The sequence below is a fragment of the Ambystoma mexicanum genome, chromosome 10 (assembly GCF_040938575.1).
Source record: "Ambystoma mexicanum isolate Mex_15411 chromosome 10, UKY_AmexF1_1, whole genome shotgun sequence".
Lineage (NCBI taxonomy): Eukaryota > Metazoa > Chordata > Amphibia > Caudata > Ambystomatidae > Ambystoma > Ambystoma mexicanum.
In genome coordinates, this window is record NC_090932.1 from 848,771,429 (window position 1) to 848,790,066 (window position 18,638).

Genomic DNA, 18,638 nt, shown 5'->3' on the forward strand with positions numbered 1-18,638 from the left:
CTTGAGAGGAAGTTTTGGAGCGACCTTCTTTAAACTAATTGGAAGCCGCTTTTATCAATACCAAAGATTTGGCGTTGTAGTGGAAGTTATTACCACAATCTATAAGGTATGTAATTATATATATATATCCTAACACCCTTTTTTGGATCAGGGTGCTGAGTTTTGTAGTCTAAATTATAAGACACGAAACAGTCGTACAAATTTAGTAATAGATTTTGTTTTTATTCCACAGGGAGTTAATTTTAGAAATCTTATGGCTGCAAGAAAGTGATAGGAGGAAACACCATCACCTTTTGGAAAAAACACATATCACTTTACCCCTGATGAATGTCCCACATTAATCTGTGTTTTTAGGACAGAAACTTGTACAAGTAGGGTTGAGTTACTGAGCAAGTACCAATAAAACCGAGTTAAAAGAGAAATCACTCCAGTGTGGAGTTTCACACGGAGTCAAGTTAAAATCAACAGAATCAACCCATTTTTGGGATTTTCATGTGTGTTGTAAAGTACAGTCTTTTGATGTTTTTTATATATTGTGTGTTCAATCTATGAATTTTATGTAATGTGATCATTTTAAGAGTGTTATAATTAAATAAATTTATGTATGAATAAGTATATTTGGGAATATTTGATTCCTAGTGTTTGTCATCTCTGTGGGTATATTGTACGGTGTTTACATTCCTTTTTTGCTATATATACTATTAGTCTTATCCATGTGGTAAGGAGTGTATTTTGATCCATTAGAGCATGGGTTTTGCCGTCTGAGAGAAACATAATTTATAACATCTTGCGTTATAGACGGCCACCAACACCATCTTTTGAGTAACTCTAGAGTCTTCTTCTGTCCAGGATGGGCGGCAATCAAGGAATCATGACCCCAACTGAGGACTTTGTTCTGGGTGGTACCAGTTGGTAGATAAAGTACTCCTTGTTTAAAAGGCAAACCATTGTATATATCAATATTCAATTCCTGAATCAATTGTGGATGTAATTTCACCCACTCCTGTAACTCGTTTTTTAGGGAAGGTTGTGCAGAACAACTACATATCATGTGATCTGCCAACAACTTATTTTGCACCGGTGATTCTTCTTTCATCTCTTCACCGATGCGAGACAAATCATCCGATTTGACATGTTGTCTGGCAGGGCGATAAGTAATTTGAAAATCGTATTGAGCAAAAAAAACATGCCATCTGGCCTGTCTAGCTGTAAGACATTTCATAGTTTTGAATGACTGAAGATTTCTATGATCCGAATACACCACCACCTGATGTTTGGCCCCAAGAAGATGATGTCTCCATTCTTGGAAAGCATCCTTGATTGCAAGTAATTCACGCTCAGTGACAGTATAGTTTTGTTCATATGGGGTAAGTTTGCGTGAGAAGAAGGCAACTGGATGCTCTTCCTTAGTTTCTGCACAAACCTGCGAGAGTACAGCTCCTGTAGCGACACTGGAGGTGTCTGCTTCAACGATAAACTGACCATCCGGTTCAGGATGTTGAAGTACAGGTGCAGTGGTAAATGCTTCTTTTAACTTCTCAAAAGAAGCTTGGGCATTCTGGTTCCAACAGAATGGAATTTTAGAACTAGTTAAAGCTGTCAATGGTGCCACTGTTTTGGAGAAAGAACGAATAAATCTGCGATAAAAATTCGCAAATCCTAGAAATGACTGCAATGACTTGACATTATGTGGAACAGGCCAATTCAATATAGCCTTCACTTTGGAACGACTCATTCGAACACCTTGATTGGTAATGTCGTAACCCAAAAATTCCACTTCTTGTGTATGAAAGACACATTTCTCGGCTTTAACAAAAAGTTTGTTCTCTCTCAATCTTTGTAAGACAGCTAAGACATGTTTAACATGTTCTGGAAAAGATGATGAACATATCAAAATGTCGTCCAAGTAAATCACCATGAATTGATCCATCATATCATTGAAGATATCGTTCATGAAGAACTGAAATGTGGCGGGAGCGTTACAAAGACCAAAAGGCATCACTAAATATTCATAAAGGCCATACCGCGTCTTAAAAGCGGTCTTCCATTCGTCTCCTTCGCGAATGCAAACCAAATTGTAAGCACAGCGCAAATCCAATTTAGAGAAATACTTGGAAGTTCCTAATTGATCTAACAGGACATTAATCAGTGGTAAAGGATACTGATTCTTAATGGTGATGTCGTTAATAGCCCTGTAATCAATGCAAGGTCTTAGATCTCCTTCCTTCTTTGGAACAAAGAATAAAGGAGAGGCAGCTGGCGATTGAGATGGCCATATAAATCCCATATCAAGAGCTTTATCGATGTATTCTTTCAAGACATCTTCTTTGAGAGTCAAAGAATAGACTCGACCAGTAGGAATTTTAGCTACAGGAATTAATTCAATGGGACAATCATATTGCCTATGTGGAGGCAGCCGTTCTGCCTGACCTTTGTCAAACACATCAGCAACATCTGCATATTCACTTGGTATATGTGTACCGCTCTGATGTACCACACTGATAGTGGAAATTCCTCAATAGAGGCCAACATATGTGATTTATTTGACACCACCTGGCTGGTAAAGCAATGTTCATTACAAAAAACGGAAGGATATTGGATCAATCCCGTAACCCAGTCTATGGCGGGATTATGAAGAGTCAACCAATTAAGTCCAAGTAATATTTTGTATTGAGGAGCCGCAATGACATCGAAGACTATTTCCTCCGAATGACCATTTCATAAAGTCATCTGAATAGGTACAGTCTCCTGAGTTACCATACCGGAAATCAAGACTGATCCATCCACAGTATTAACAGTTTCAGGTTTGTTCTTGTCTATAAGGGGTATAGAACATTTCTTGGCATATGTGACATCTATGTAATTATTAGTAGCTCCAGAGTGAACCATAGCCTTGGAAGCCAAGTCTTGATCATTGAAACGTAAAATCATCTCAACAGCTATCGGTGCATGAGCTGGAAATGTAATGGAGTCCGATGTAACACTCGACACAGGGCCTCCTGCTACTGTCGAGTTTTGGCGTTTCCCGAAGGCTTATTTAGTCTTTTAGGACATGCCGGCAATAAATGCTCAGATGAACCGCAATACATACATAAGTTATTTTTTCTTCGGTTCTCTCTTTCAGCTCTAGACAACCGGCCTCTCACTGCGCCAATTTGCATTGGTTCAGGATCATTCGAAGAAAGTGCCGGTGTATTAGAACGAACTGGTGCATGAAGGAAAGGTTTTCTCTCTCCTTTGCGGGCATTTCTTCGGGCATCAATTTATAAAATTAAATCAAGAAATTCTGAAAAACCTGTAGGAACCACTGGGACCGTGGACAAGGCAACTTTGAGTTCTTCTGAAAGACCCTTGTAGAAAACAGCCGTCTTCTTGTCTTCCAGCCATTGGGTTTCGGCTGTTAATTGGTTGAATCGTGCAATGTAAGCCAACAGAGGTTGAGTACCTTGTTGTAAATTCAACAACCCCAGATCTGTGGCTTGAGTAGCGTAGCGCATAGCAAAGACTTTGTTCATAGCAGCCAGAAGATCATCGCAATCGTACAACAAGGGGCTATTTGATTCCAATAAAGGATTTGCCCAAGCAGCAGCTGTACCCCCCAAATGGGAAAGAACGAATGCTGCTTTAGTAGTTAGATCAGGAAATGAATTAGGCCGGCAAAGAAAATGAAGTCGGCACTGATTAACAAAAGTTCTGTAGGTTTTAGGATCACCTGTGAATCTTTCCGGAGGAGCCAAAGGTAACTGTGTGGGCATAACCACTTTAAGAGTTTCCTGTGATAAAGATGGTGTCGTAGTCCCAGATCCAGATGCAGTGGCTACTGGAACCTGTGCTCCCTGAGGAGTGGCATGCATGGAATCTTGCATAACATCCATGCGATGCCGTAGCACGTCCTGTGCCGTAATCATTTAATTCCTCAAGTCAGTGATTAACTGAGTCAAAACAGTTAAAGGATCCGTACCCTCCATGGCTTCTGATTCTGTCATAAATCACCAATGTAACGACTGAAAAGGATACGGAAACCAATAAAGGATACAATTTGGCAGGGCTCTTCCGGATCCTATTTTCACACGACTTGATTGTAGGCAGGTCAAATTAGACCTTCCAAATGATACAACTCTCTGACTGGATGAAACAGGCAGAGAGATGGATCACTGGAAAGGGCGTGGGTATTGTGTAGGAAGTATGCCTAGGATATATAAAGTATCATAAGAAACTGTCCCAATTGAATTACTAAGATAACACAGTTTAGTATTAATTCAGACACTGACCTTATGGCAAAACTGAAGAAATCCACAAAGGTTCCTTGAAGAAAACCAGGAGTTGAACAAACGACAAAGGAAGGGAAGATTAGTAAGGGAGACTTATCCCGAACGGCACAAGGCTCTCGCTAGATACCGGGTGTGTGCACCACAGGATAGCGTCCAAAGTACTGTGCACAATAACCTTCAAATAGTTCATGAAATACTTCCTTTCCCACGATGAACAAAAATTAGAATTTCACCTGTTAACTGTCACAGGTAACAAAAGGTTCAAAATAGTTCAGAAAACCACGTGCATGATTGCACGCGATAGAATACACGCAGTCAGGTCAGCAGCGCTTGAAAACAGCATCCGCGTGTAGATATTTGGCACGCGAACAGGATTCACGCAGTTCAGGACAGCCACGCCTGAAGACAGCGTTCGCGTGGAGATTTGGCACGCGAATAGGATTCACGCAGCTCAGGACAGCCGCGCTTGCAGACAACGTCCGCGTGGAGATTTGGCACGCGAACGGGATTCACACAGCTCAGGACGGCCGCGCTTGCAGACAGCGGCCACGTGGAGATTTGGCACGCGAACAGGGTTCACGCAGCTCAGGACAGCCGCGCTTGCAGACAGTGTCTGCATGGAGATTTGACACGCGAACAGGATTAACGCAGTTCAGGACAACCGCGCTTGCAGACAGCGTCCGTGTGGAGATTTGGCACGTGAACAGGATTCACGCAGCTCAGGACAGCCGCGCTTGCAGACAGCGTCCGCGTGGAGATTTGGCACGCTAACAGGATTCACGCAGCTCAGGACAGCCGCGCTTGCAGACAGCATCCGCGTGGAGATTTGGCACGCAAACAGGATTCACGCAGCTCAAGAATTAGCGTGGGAAGGAAACACGCTCCAAATAGGCCAAGGAAGTTGCTGAGGTAATGCGAGAACACAGATTCGGTGTTCAGCTACCAAAACGCCTAAATTGACTTAATCAGAAGCAGCGATCGGAGTTTCCACGCTGCTTATGTACGCACTGCCGTGATACACGTGACGGACCAAAGTGAAAAATGCAGACATCGTTTTCTGGGCAATGCATTGAGCAAACTCCATTTTGAGTAGAATGGTCTCATGGTTCTATGGACGTGACTCATTTTGTATGGAGAGGTCGTTCCTGGTCCAGAGGTATGTCCAGCAGGCATGACATGGAGTATTTTCTCATCAATGAAACTTCTTTCCTGTTCAAGTGCTAAAGTAGCTTCTATCATTTCAGAATGTCCATTTATATGGATGCCCATCTCCCATATGTATTTCCGAAAGAGTTGAAATGTGTTTTTCTGTGTTTATCTTTCAAGACTTGATGGTCGTGTAGCCGATGAAACCTCCGTCCCCAAGCACCACTTGAGCAAACAAGAAATTACTGCCCGGTCCTTGAGGCCACAGGTGGTAAATTTCGTCAGCCGGAACCAGGAATGCCGGAAGATGCCCCCTATGACCGCTGCCGGAAGATGCCCCCTATGACCACCGGGAGGATAGCACAGCGGCAGCGTGCGCGTCTTGGAAGCAAGACGACACAAAGCAACAACAGGTTCGATCCCCGGGTCCGCGCTTAAAAACCTCTGAGTGTTTAAGCGCGTTATAAATACGTAACTAAGACAAAGAAAAAAAAAAAAACACAATTGCACAACTAAGAAAAACTAACAATTCCTGTAACAGCGCCTCAATGCCTGCGGGCTGTGTGAGCGCTTTATAAATGTAAATAAATAAATAAATAAATACTGTAAGGCAAACACGAAGTTAGGTCATAAACACAGAACCCTAGACTTGTATATGAATATGTAAGAAGTCTACAATAGGGCTTACCCTTAGAAACTGGTCGGGACCCAATGTTGGTGTAAGGATGTTATCGGGGGCAGCCGGAAAGGGTGACGACAAGATGACAGCTTGGTAATGCACTTAGTAGGATGAAATCACCACCTGACGTAGAAGCCAGAAGCTGTGAGTCAATCAGTTGAAAGGTACATGATCCAAGAACAAAGTTCATAACAAAAGGGCAATCCAATAGCAGTCCGGGGACAAAAAACGTGGTCGAGTCCAGGAGAGAACAGTTCCAGCAGGGTATAGCAAAAGGAGTAAGTTCCAGGCAAAGGTACCGTGAAGGAAGAAGCCAAATCAGAGTCCAAGAATCAATCCGAGGTCAGTGGTAGTCTGTAATCCGTAATCCGTAATGCGCCCAACAGGATCAGCTGTGAAGCGCTGAAGGGCAGTTAGTGCGTCGCTTTTGAATGCTGACTAATGATCACGTGACTCTCATCATCCGTCACGTGATCGAACTTGCTGAAGGAGGAGCTCCCAGGTGCCGGCAACGGAGACGTTGTAGAATGCCCGTGGCGCGTCTCCATGGCAGCTGCCAACGCCGGAACGGAAACCAACGCCGGGATGGGAAATGAGGCAAAAATCGGCGTCGCTGACCTTGTCCCACCCTTTGCCGGCAGGCCTCCAGGGGAGAGTATGTCCTGGCATGTATTTTGGTGGTGATAGTGGGGGCTGGATTCTGGGATGTGTCCACAGAACGCGTGGATGAAGATGGGGGCGTGACAGAAGATGGAACCCAGGACCTCTCCTCAGGCCCATATCCCAACCAGTCCACCAAGTATTGTAACCTCCCTCTAACAACCCGGGACCCCAGAATAGCGCTAACCTCATATTCCTCTTGGGAAACCACAGGGACAGGACCAGGAGCGGGCGCAATGCGTGTAGCATCAGCACAAGGCTTGAGGAGAGATGTGTGAAAAACGGGGTGTAATTTCCATGAAGCGGGGACGTTCAGTCGACAGACCACCGGGTTCAGGACCTTGGAGACCCTATACGGGCCGACAAAACGGGGCAGTAATTTACGACAACCCGGTATATGGAGGTGTCGTGTAGACAACCATACCCGGTCGCCTTGCTTATATGACGGGGCATCTTTCCTTTTTTTGTTAGCGGCGGTACTCATAGACACCTGGGCCTCCCGGAGATGGACAGGGGTTTGGGCATGGATGGATGCGAGATCTCTGGCACAATCATTTGCCGCAGGGGTACTGGTACACAATACAGGGGCACTGGCAAGATCCGAATCAGAAAAGGGTAGAGTACGTGGATGTTGGCCATAGAGCAAGAAAAAAGGGGAAAAACCAGTGGACGAGTGCAAGGCGTTGTTATATGCAAATTCCGCAAAATAAAGAGAATCAAGCCAGGTATTCTGGAATTGCAAAGTTAGACACCTTAAGTACTGTTCCAAGGCCTGGTTCACTCTCTCAGTTTGGCCATCGCTTTCTGGATGATAAACTGAAGAGAAGCGGGCATCTATACCTAGTAGTTTGGTAAGAGCCAACCAGAAATGTGACGTGAACTGAGACCCCCTATCTGACACAATGACACTCGGCAAACCGAACAGACAGAAAACAGATTCAAAGAACATTCGAGCCAATGAGGGAGCAGTAGGAATGCCTTTGCATGGTAAAAAACGGACCATTTTTGTGTACGAGTCTACTACCACCCAAATCATGTCGTAACCTTGTATACGTGGTAGATCAGTTATCAGGTCCATGGACACCGTATGCCATGGTTTCGGGGGTATAGGCAATGGCTGTAGCAGTCCCAGCGGACGACCCTTCCAAGTCTTGCATTGTACGCATGTAGAGCAGGTGTTAACATATGTCCCCACGTCTCGCCGCATCGATGGCCACCAGCACCAGCGTTTTAACAACTCCAGAGTACGTCGCTGACCTGGATGGCCATTGATAGGGGCATTGTGGGACCACTCTAAAGCCTGGTTGCGAGAGTCACTGGTGGGGAGGAACAGTTTTCCTTGAACAAAAGGCAACCCATCCTGCATAACGGTATCCCAATCATCCAATACCTGGGGATGTTGTATAACCCATTGGCGTATAGGCGTTAACATAGGCGGAGACGGAGTACAGGTACAAACAACATGGCCTTTCCCCAGGAGAGTTTCGGGATATGATGGTATGATGGGAGAGGAACCCCCCAGGCGAACAGGACAGGGCATCCGCTTTACCATGGGACAACCCCGGTCTGTGTTTGACAAGGAAGTTGTATGCGGCAAAAAAAAGGATGCCACCGAACTTGCCTACTATTGGCGCATTTCAGTGACGCTAGGTCCTGTAAGTTTTGATGGTCTGTGTAGACGATGGTCTGATGTTTTGCCCCTAGAAGATGGTGTCTCCAGACCAAGAAAGCGTCTCTGATGGCCAGGAGCTCCTTTTCAGTGACCGTATAGTGAGTTTCAGTCGGTGTGAATTTCCTGGAATGGTAGGCCACCGGGTGTAGTGCTCCGGTGGTAGGACAAGGCTGAGACAGGACGGCCCCTAAGGCAAAGGAAGAAGCATCTGCCTCTACAATATACGGGAGCTCTGGATCAGGATGCTGCAGGACTGGGGCCGTGGTGAACGAGGTTTTAAGGGAGTCGAAGGCTGCTTGATGTGCAGCGGTCAATATAAATGATACTGCAGGATTGGTCAATGCGGTCAATGGTACCACAATGGAGGAAAAATTTGCGATGAACCTCCGGTAAAAATTTGCGAACCCTAGAAAGGATTATAATTGTTTCAATGTAACAGGTACCGGCCAATCTGTGATAGCCTGGACTTTGGATCGGTTCATTGTTAGCCCCCCAGGTGAAATATGGAAACCCAGGAATTCAACTTCAGGTGTGTGAAACAGACATTTCACAGGTTTAGCGTATAGCCAGTTCTTCCTAAGTCTTGTGAGTACTTCTCTGACATGAAGGACGTGTTCGGCCAATGTTTGGGAGAATATCAGTATGTCGTCCAGATATGCCACGACATAAACATCCAGAATATCACTAAATATATCGTTTACCAACCGTTGGAAAATGGCAGGGGCATTACAGAGGCCAAAAGGCATCACCATGTACTCATACAATCCTTGGCGAGAGCAGAAGGCAGTCTTCCACTCATCACCAGGGCGCATGCAGACTAAATTGTATGCCCCCCGGAGATCCAGCTTGGTATAGATGGAAGCATTGGTCAACTTGTCTAACAGGGTAGAGATGAGTGGGATGGGGTAACGGTTCTTTATGGTGATCGCATTCAGGCGTCTGTAATCTACACAGGGGCGGAGATCTCCCTCTTTTTTCGGGACAAAGAAAATAGGACTGGCTATGGTTGAAGAAGAAGGCCTGATATGACCTAAGTGTAAGGCGTGGCGAATGTATTCTTTAAGGGACGTTTCTTCAGATGGTGATAGTGAATATATGCGTACTTTGGGAAGCGATGCCCCATCAATCAGATCAATAGAACAATCATACGGTCTGTGAGGGGGCAGTATCTCGGCAGATGTTTTATCAAAAACTGAATGGAAATCATGGTATTATGGGGGAACTCCTGACAAAGTGGCTCCCACCGTATGGGTTGTTTCAGGTGGGTCGTTATCCCCTACAGGGACTAAGTGTAGGCCCCCAAGTGCCCTCGCAGGGTTGTTGAAATCTTCTTCCAGTAAACAAAAATGTTGGCAAATGTCTGATTCAAAAGAAACCTGGCCCGTACCCCAGTCGATGAGTGGGTTATGCCTTTTTAACCAGGGAAGGCCTAGGATTATCCCCAACTGTGGTGTGGATATCAGATCAAAGGACAGTTGTTCTTTATGGCTACCCTGAATAATCATGTCCATCTGGGCGGTCTGTTGTTTGATCGGACCAGAAATGAGAGAGGACCCGTCCACAGTTTGGACTCGCTCGGGATGTGTCTTGGTCACTAGGGGAAGGTTCAATGCTTTGGCCAGAGATATATCAATAAAGCAACCAGTAGCCCCTGAATCAATAACTATATGTACTGTGTGTGAACACTCCCTATCAGGATGAAGCACCGCCTGAATGACCACTGGTCTTACAGGGCCGAAGGTAGGAACCCTGGGGTTGTGAATCGAGCTCGTCTTGTCCCCCATACTCAAGGACGAGCTTTCTGAAAACCCGAAGACTTGTTCTTCGGGCGTCGTGGGCACTCTTTGACGAAATGACCACTGAGTCCACAATAGAAGCATGCGTTGTCGGTTCTCCGACGCTCTCTTTCGGTCTGAGTGATGAGACTTCATAGACCTCCTATTTGCATGGGTTCACTTGCGCCATCCGGCGGAGAGGGCAAGGGTTTACCTGAAAAACCAGATTCCGCCCGACGTTTGGTCTTCCGAGCGTCTACCTGGAGATTTAGCTCTACTAGTTCGGGATATGCGTCAGGAAGAGAAGGGATGACAGAAAGAGCGTCCTTCATAGTGTTACACAGACATTTGTAAAATACCACAGCTTTCTTGTCTTCGGGCCATGAAGTCTCAGCTGACAATTGGTTGAAGCATGTGATGTATTCTATTAAGGTTTGTCTACCTTGGGATAGTTCTAGGAGCTCTAGATCCCGGGACTGGGCTTTGTACCTGGAATCGAATACTTTGGCCAACTCGCTCACCAGGAGATCAAAATCGTAAAGGGCTGGGTGGTTGTTCTCAAGAAAAGGATTAGCCCAGGTAGCTGCAACCCCGGTCAAGTGGGATAGCAAAAAGGCAGCTTTTGTGGTGGAATCATGGAACACCAGTGGTCGGCAAAGAAAGTGAAGTTTACACTGATTAATAAAGGTGTGATATTTTCTGGGATCTCCCTGGAACTTCTCAGGGGGTGCCAATGGAAACTGGGTAGGTAACACCACGGGAGTAGGTGGTGTAGGGGGTACAGAGGGACCCGGAGTTGGTGTTGCCTGATCACCAAATTCGGCATCAGCCGGTAACGGGTTGCGGGTACTTTGGATGTTATCTAAGCGATGATGTATCGCGGTTGTGGCAGCCGCCACTTCGGTTCTAAGGGATGCAACAGCTTGCATTAGAGAAGCCACAGGGTCCCCGGCAGTGGGTTCCATCGTCTGGACGACCAAAAAAATGGCTTCACAATCTGTCAAGACTTGATGGTCGTGTAGCCGATGAAACCTCTGTCCCCAAGTACCACTCGAGCAAACAAGAAATTACTGCCCGAGCGGTCCTTGTGGCCACAGGTGGAAATTTCATCAGCCGGAACCAGGAATGCCGGAAGATGCCCCCTATGACCACTGTAAGGCAAACACGAAGTTAGGTCATAAACACAGAACCCTAAACTTGTATATGAATATGTAAGAAGTCTACAATAGGGCTTACCCTTAGGAACTGGTCGGGACCCAATGTTGGTGTAAGGATGTTATCGGGGGCAGCCGGCAAGGGTGACGACAAGATGACAGCTTGGTAATGCACTTAGTAGGATGAAATCACCACCTGACGTAGAAGCCAGAAGCTGTGAGTCAATCAGTTGAAAGGTACGTGATCCAAGAACAAAGTTCATAACAAAAGGGCAATCCAATAGCAGTCCGGGGACAAAAAACGTGGTCGAGTCCAGGAGAGAACAGTTCCAGCAGGGTATAGCAAAAGGAGTAAGTTCCAGGCAAAGGTACCGTGAAGGAAGAAGCCAATCAGAGTCCAAGAATCAATCCGAGGTCAGTGGTAGTCTGTAATCCGTAATCCGTAATGCGCCCAACAGCATCAGCTGTGAAGCGCTAGAGGGCAGTCAGCGCGTCGCTTTTGAATGCTGACTAATGATCACGTGACTCTCATCAACCGTCACGTGATCGAACGTGCTGAATGAGGAGCTCCCAGGTGCCGGCAAAGGAGATGTTGTAGAATGCCCGTGGCGCGTCTCCATGGCAGCTACCAACGCCGGAATGGAAACCAATGCCGGGATGGGAAATGAGGCAAAAATCGGCGTTGCTGACCTTGTCCCACCCTTTGTCGGCAGGCCTGCAGGGGAGAGTATGTCCTGGCATGTATTTTGGTGGTGATAGTGGGGGCTGGATTCTGGGATGTGTCCATGGAACGCGTGGATGAAGATGGGGGCGTGACATTATCTCAGGAGTGACATTGGACTTGCATTGCTCTTCCTTTAAATAAAAATGTTAAGTGTTTTCATCTATTTCTGTTTGCCATTTTTTCTTGGGGTCCAAATAAATCTCTAGATTCGGCTTCTCTTTTTCACCCCACATTTTACTCTGACACATGAGAATGACAGTGACACTAGGCAATCAGACATTCTGAATATACACTTCCACTGCACTATCTGACTTAGCCACAGCATTATACTCTTTTATTCTGTTGTTTTGTGACATCACCTTCTTAGGCCTCAATGGTTTTTGGCTACAGACCATAAGACCCAATGTATCCCATCAATGAGGGTTGACACCTCTTCAGGCAATTTGTCCCATGAGGAAAGGTATTTCACTGATGGATGTAATCAATACTTCCTGTACATGAGAAAAAATTTGAAATTGGATGGGTACAAGCATGATATTGAACACAGAAATATCAGAACGTTTTGCAGATATACACTAGATTACTCATGTCACATAGTGTACACTTGGCAAGAGTTTTATCAATAGAATCAACAACCATCCAAGAGATATCCACCACAAAAGATGCAGAGAAAAGACACCAAAAGTACAGAACCCTTGAGTGATACATCAAGTGGAAGTAAGGATCCAATACCGGAGATCCCAATGGTCTTCAGTCTAAACATACCCAATGGAAGGACAACTAACCAAACGATTGATGAACATCATCCTTTTTTAGACAAAGGAAGACTAAGAGAAGAAACAAGGCAACTCAGAAGCAAAAAGAAAACACCAACTTGATCATCAACATCTCCAATAAGACCTTCTCTAAACATCAAATAGACCTTCTGAATTTAGGCCATTGTTCCCAATAACAATTCCAATATGTTTAATGAGGAAATCAATATAGCAAGGTTAATAAGGAAAATGAAACTCAAACTATTTTTTGATTCCATTCCACCTACACAAGAAAGGTCGATTTCATTTTAAACATTGGAAATGAGAGCAAAAAGTAAATTTAATCCTGCAGTAAAAAACTCTGCATTAGATTTATTTGATTCAAAGATGCGTAACGACCTAAAATCGATAGAATTTCTTAACTTTAAACATGATAATCTTCGCAAACATCAACACAAACTTCTCAGACAACTTGCAGAGGACAGGACAATTGAAATTAAACAGGCACATAAGTGGGGAGATATTGTTATTATGGATTTGAACATGTACAAAAAAGGATGTTTACAGTTGCTACAAGATAAAGACACTTACATTGCCGTGGACCATGACCCAACAAATGACATCCAGTAAATGATTGAGGAAGTCCTTCATGAAGCCCATACGGAAGAATGGATCACAGATAAAAGCAATTCATTTCTACACAACGAAAATCTGCTTACTCCAGTGTTTTATGGACAACAGAAAGTGCACACAAATTGTTTGAACCCACCATTTAGACCAATTATGGTGGCAACTGAAAGTATGTTTGATCAATTATCTAAATATCTAGATAAACTTTTTCAACCTCTAGTTCAGAGAACATTGATATATCTACATGATACAACCCACTTTTTGAATGCACTTAATGAAATTGAACACATTGAGGACCATTGGACACTGTTCACTTTGGATGCCCAAAGATTTTATACATCCATACCCCATGATGAAAGACTTGAAGCCTTAGAATGGCTATTATTACAGCAAGCATACTTTCCATCAAGTAAGATCTTTGCAATACAAATAGTCAAAATGATATTATATAACAACTTCTTCAGATTTAATGATCAGTTCTACCTCCAGATCTCGGGCACCTCGATGGGCTCAGCAATGGCGCCAGCCTATGCTAATACTTTTAAGTTCCACTTTGAGTCAGAATACATCCTCAAACACCCCACATGGTCAATTAAATTGGCCATGTGGAAATGGTATATAGATGCCATCTTTGGAATTTGGAAAGACCCAAAGGAAGAACTACAAACCTTTCTTAATTATTTGAATACACAGAACCCAAGAATCCAATTCACATTGGAAGTAGGCAACCCAACGGTACACTTCTAGGATGTGAAGATCACCCTTGGCGATAAAAAACTCCAAATAACAATCTTCCAGAAACCCACTGATATAAACAATAGTTTACATTATACTAGCCACCCTCCACAGCATCTAAAGAATAACCTACCTCTGAGGCAACTTTTGAAAATCAGAAGAATCATCTCTGATGAATATACCTACAAGGAAGTAGCTGAAGACCAAATTCAAAAATGTAAAGAGAGAGGCTTTCCTGACAAAGTCTTAGCAGAAGCAGTGATTAAGAGTCACTCTAAAAATAGGTCAAGCTTATTGATTCCCTCGACAAAATTGAAACAAGACCCACCACTTATTTACCTTACGAAATACTCTCAACAAAGCATGCAAATATCAAGAATTTTGCGCAAAAATTGGAAAATTACCAGACTGGATCCCCAGCTTAGTAAACTAATCCCGAAACCACCATTAATGGCGTACACGAGAGGAAGAAATCTCAGCGATTCTCTAGTTAAAGCCGAGAGAGCCGAGAAAAGCAAACAGCTCTTTATCAACAAACCAAAGAAGGGCACATTTCCATGTCTTCATTGTTGCCATTGCAACAATGTACAGAATCGTAATAGCATAAGACATCCATACACAGGTCAAAAGATTGAACTTCGCGACTTTGCAACATGCAACAGCAAATTTTTAATCTACGGACTGATATGCCCACGTGGTCAATATTATGTAGTCCAAACGGCCAGAAAATTGAAAGAAAGACACTCAGAACACAAATCTAACATACGCACAAAGAACAATAAATCGTCCGTATACAGACACTTTGAGGCAAAACATCACTCGATATCCCAACAAAAATTTGTGATTCTGGAAACTATCTCCAGACCACCAGGAGGTGGCAAAATGCAGGACATCATGACACGAAGAGCAATGTTTTGGGTCCAAAAATGATACTCTTTAGAACCATGTGAAATAAACAAATAATTTTCCTTAGCATCTTTCCTTTAGATTACCAGTATTTCATGAATGTCTGATACTTAACCACTAATGATCTAGAAATGACTAACTAACAGGGCATACAGCGATTCATCATTGAAATGTAGAGACACTGTCATGTACTGGTGTGGTATAAACTGATGTAATCTAGTCATTTGGTTATTGAATGTGATATGGTTGAGATTACATGTCAGAATGAAACTTGAGCCAGAAAAAGGTGTGATACCATGCATTGAGCAAAATCTGTACACTTCGTGGTATATCAAATTTGTCAAAAACTGACCAGTACAAAATCGGCATGTAATGTATACATTTCCTGTTCAACATACTTGAAAGAGAATTATGTAGAAGGAAAGTGATTATAGATGTTATCTATCAGCATGTACATTATGTCCTCAAGTTACCTGTAGAATGATCATTACAGAAACGTTGACAATTTATGGTAAACTCGACATAATTGTATTAATGTGACTACCACTGTGGATGAATAAGAAGTAATTTAGAAACCTCACACATACTTTATTTTACTTTATTTAACTACATAATAATTTCCGTCTATAGTAGTAACATCATATAAGAGGCACCATATCATGAACATATTGATGTAGCTACAATCAGAATCATATGAATAGAACCATTAATTCACAAATTGAATCAATGACGCTTGGTAGTTTACACACACAATTGCAGGTTCGCAAATATAAACAGCAGCAGTCAGTAGAGCATTTTTACATCCCCAACATGAATAGATGAGAGCTATAGAATGTCCACATTATTTTACTTCAAATCCCAGGTAACCGAGCAAATTGAACGCAAGAACGTTATACGTTCTGACGTTCACTAAAAATGAGAGCTGTTGCTTATCAACGTTTCACAATACAGAAGAGCCGTGGCTAGTGTACTTCTGTGCTTTGATGCACAAAAGGACTTTGTTGGAGCAAAACCTCAACATTGAGGGGAGGAGTATCTACCAGTATGACAGTTTAAGCAATTATACATGATTGTATAAATAAACGACTGAATGTCAGTTATTCGGCTAACTGAAAGACGTTCATTCGTCCGTAGGGATATGCGATGGCCATTTCACAAGAGGTTCCATACACCAAACTTCGACTAGACACCTTATCATCCTCACATCAGTGAGTATGGAGAGTATCTACTGATTATAGATATGCAATTACCCATAGCAGCATTATTCACTACAATGCCAGTCATTAATCAAGACGTGTTCGTCTCCTTACAGGGACCTGCGGCATACAAATAGAAAGTGACCCTATGCTTTAAATGACTAAGACCGTTGTTACCAAACTATACTGGTGAGTACATAATATAGACAGAATAACGAGATGCAGACTTGATGATCTATGCAAGATGAGAATCTAATATGCATTATCCACTCACAGGACACTGCACCTCCGTAATGCAAATGAAGACGTCTGGGCATTTAACGAGTACTGGCGACCCGTGAAGACAGGATTACACCTTAAGTGATTCATTTGAATCTAAGGACCCCTTAAAGGTAATAGGTTTACGAGACCACTTACAACTTTTCTATTACGAATCTACAATGCCACTAATAGACTGTTAATATATTATTCACAGTAAAATCCTCTAAAATACTACTGCCTCTCATCAACAATCACTAAGCCAAACAACTCTAGAAAAAAGTACTTAGAAACATTCAGAATTATTTGTTTCTAGACAATTGATATTGTCTTCTGATAATAGTTAGTAGTATTTATTAATTAGATAAACAAGGATCAGAACTAATATCCAAATGTTTGAAATTTATTTTGTATCAATTTGTTTGGAATATGAAAATGGAAGATAAAGTGATAATTTTCTCCTGAAGAAGAGAATCTATTCTCGAAATGCGTTGAGCCTTATTATTTGTAAAACTTTGTTGTTGAAAAAGTAATTGTAAAAAACTGTTTTTGGAATTTTTATGTTGAAAAGATTTGGTAACAAATTGGTCTTTCTCTTTATTGTTACCTTTGTGAAATTGACAAAATATGTTTAGCAAATTGTTAATGAACAATACTATTGGAGATTCTTAATACTACTTGAACATTTAAAAACCTGAATAATGGTTTAAAATGTTAGCTGATCATACTTGTGCACATGGCCTTCATTTTGTCTCACCTTTATATGATTTTGTGGGAATCTCCCTTCATTGCTTCTCTTTACCATCTCCTTCGACATTATTTTGACCTGGGCACCCGTGTCAACCATTGGGAATGCATTGCTTTTTTTCCACAGTGATAAGAGCATAGTACCTGTCTTCAACTTCCTCTAGCACGCACATAAAATGTGAATTGTTTCTGATTTCAGGACTCACCTTTCTTAGCACCTCTTCACTCCTTGCTAAACACATGGGCATGGGAAATTATATTTTTCACTCCTTTTTGCCCATTTTATTTTTGATTTCCTTGTCTATTTTTCTGTGCTCAGAACCCATTTGGAGTGTAGCCACTGACTGCCCCTCTGACCTGGGACTATCAGCGTTCACACTGCAGCTTTGTTACTAAACATTTTCACAAGTGTCACGTGGCAGCCTGTTATTTTCTGGCTCAGGACACCTATTTGCATTTTGCATGGTGCCTGTCCTTTCTGTCTCTTGGGATATTTGTGGTTCAAAATAATACTCAGGTGACAGAACTGCACCCTCCTTTTCAGCTACCTTTTCTTTTGTGGGGAGCTCAACAGTATTCTGATTATTAAGGGAGGATATTCTAAAACTAATCCTACCTCTTCATCTGGTGATTTAGTTTAACATTTGACACTCCTTTTTAAATCTGTCCCTTTGTTCTTTAGGTTTTCCCTGTTCATGTTCCCCTTTTTGCTCTTCATATGCACACACGTCAATAGTATGATTCAACTCTAATTGAACCAGACTCCTTTTTTTGTGTGTGTGGGCATTCCTTGTCTCGCTTTCATTTATTTGTATTGTTATTTTTGGATCAGCAAGCAATTCAGAACCCTTCTAAAAAGATGAGTCATGGGCTTCTGTATTTTTACCAGTGCAGGGGCTATTAAATAGTCACTAGTTGTCAGGACTCACAAGATCACTCCTATGACATTCTGCAAATTCAATTGGCTGCTGTTTTTGTACTTAACAGATTTTTCTTATTTGCTCAGACAACATTTTAACTTGGTCATCTAGGCATTGAAACTTGTCCATGTCCCTAGATTCTTCTCTTTGTAGCCTGGTTGGAATTGATTAAATTCACCCTGATTGGGCCTATTTTGGTACCTCCCAGGAGATTGATTTCTATCTGTGTTATTTCTGAGTTCATGGGCCATAGGAAGTGGGGAACGTGGCGTTACCATTCTTTGACCGTGGTTGACTGGTGGTGGTGACTGGTTATAATGGCGCAGAACATAATTCATATCTTCTCTTTCATTTGGTGGGAATTGTCCCCTATGCTGTTTCCCATTTTCATTGAATCTATCCACATACTG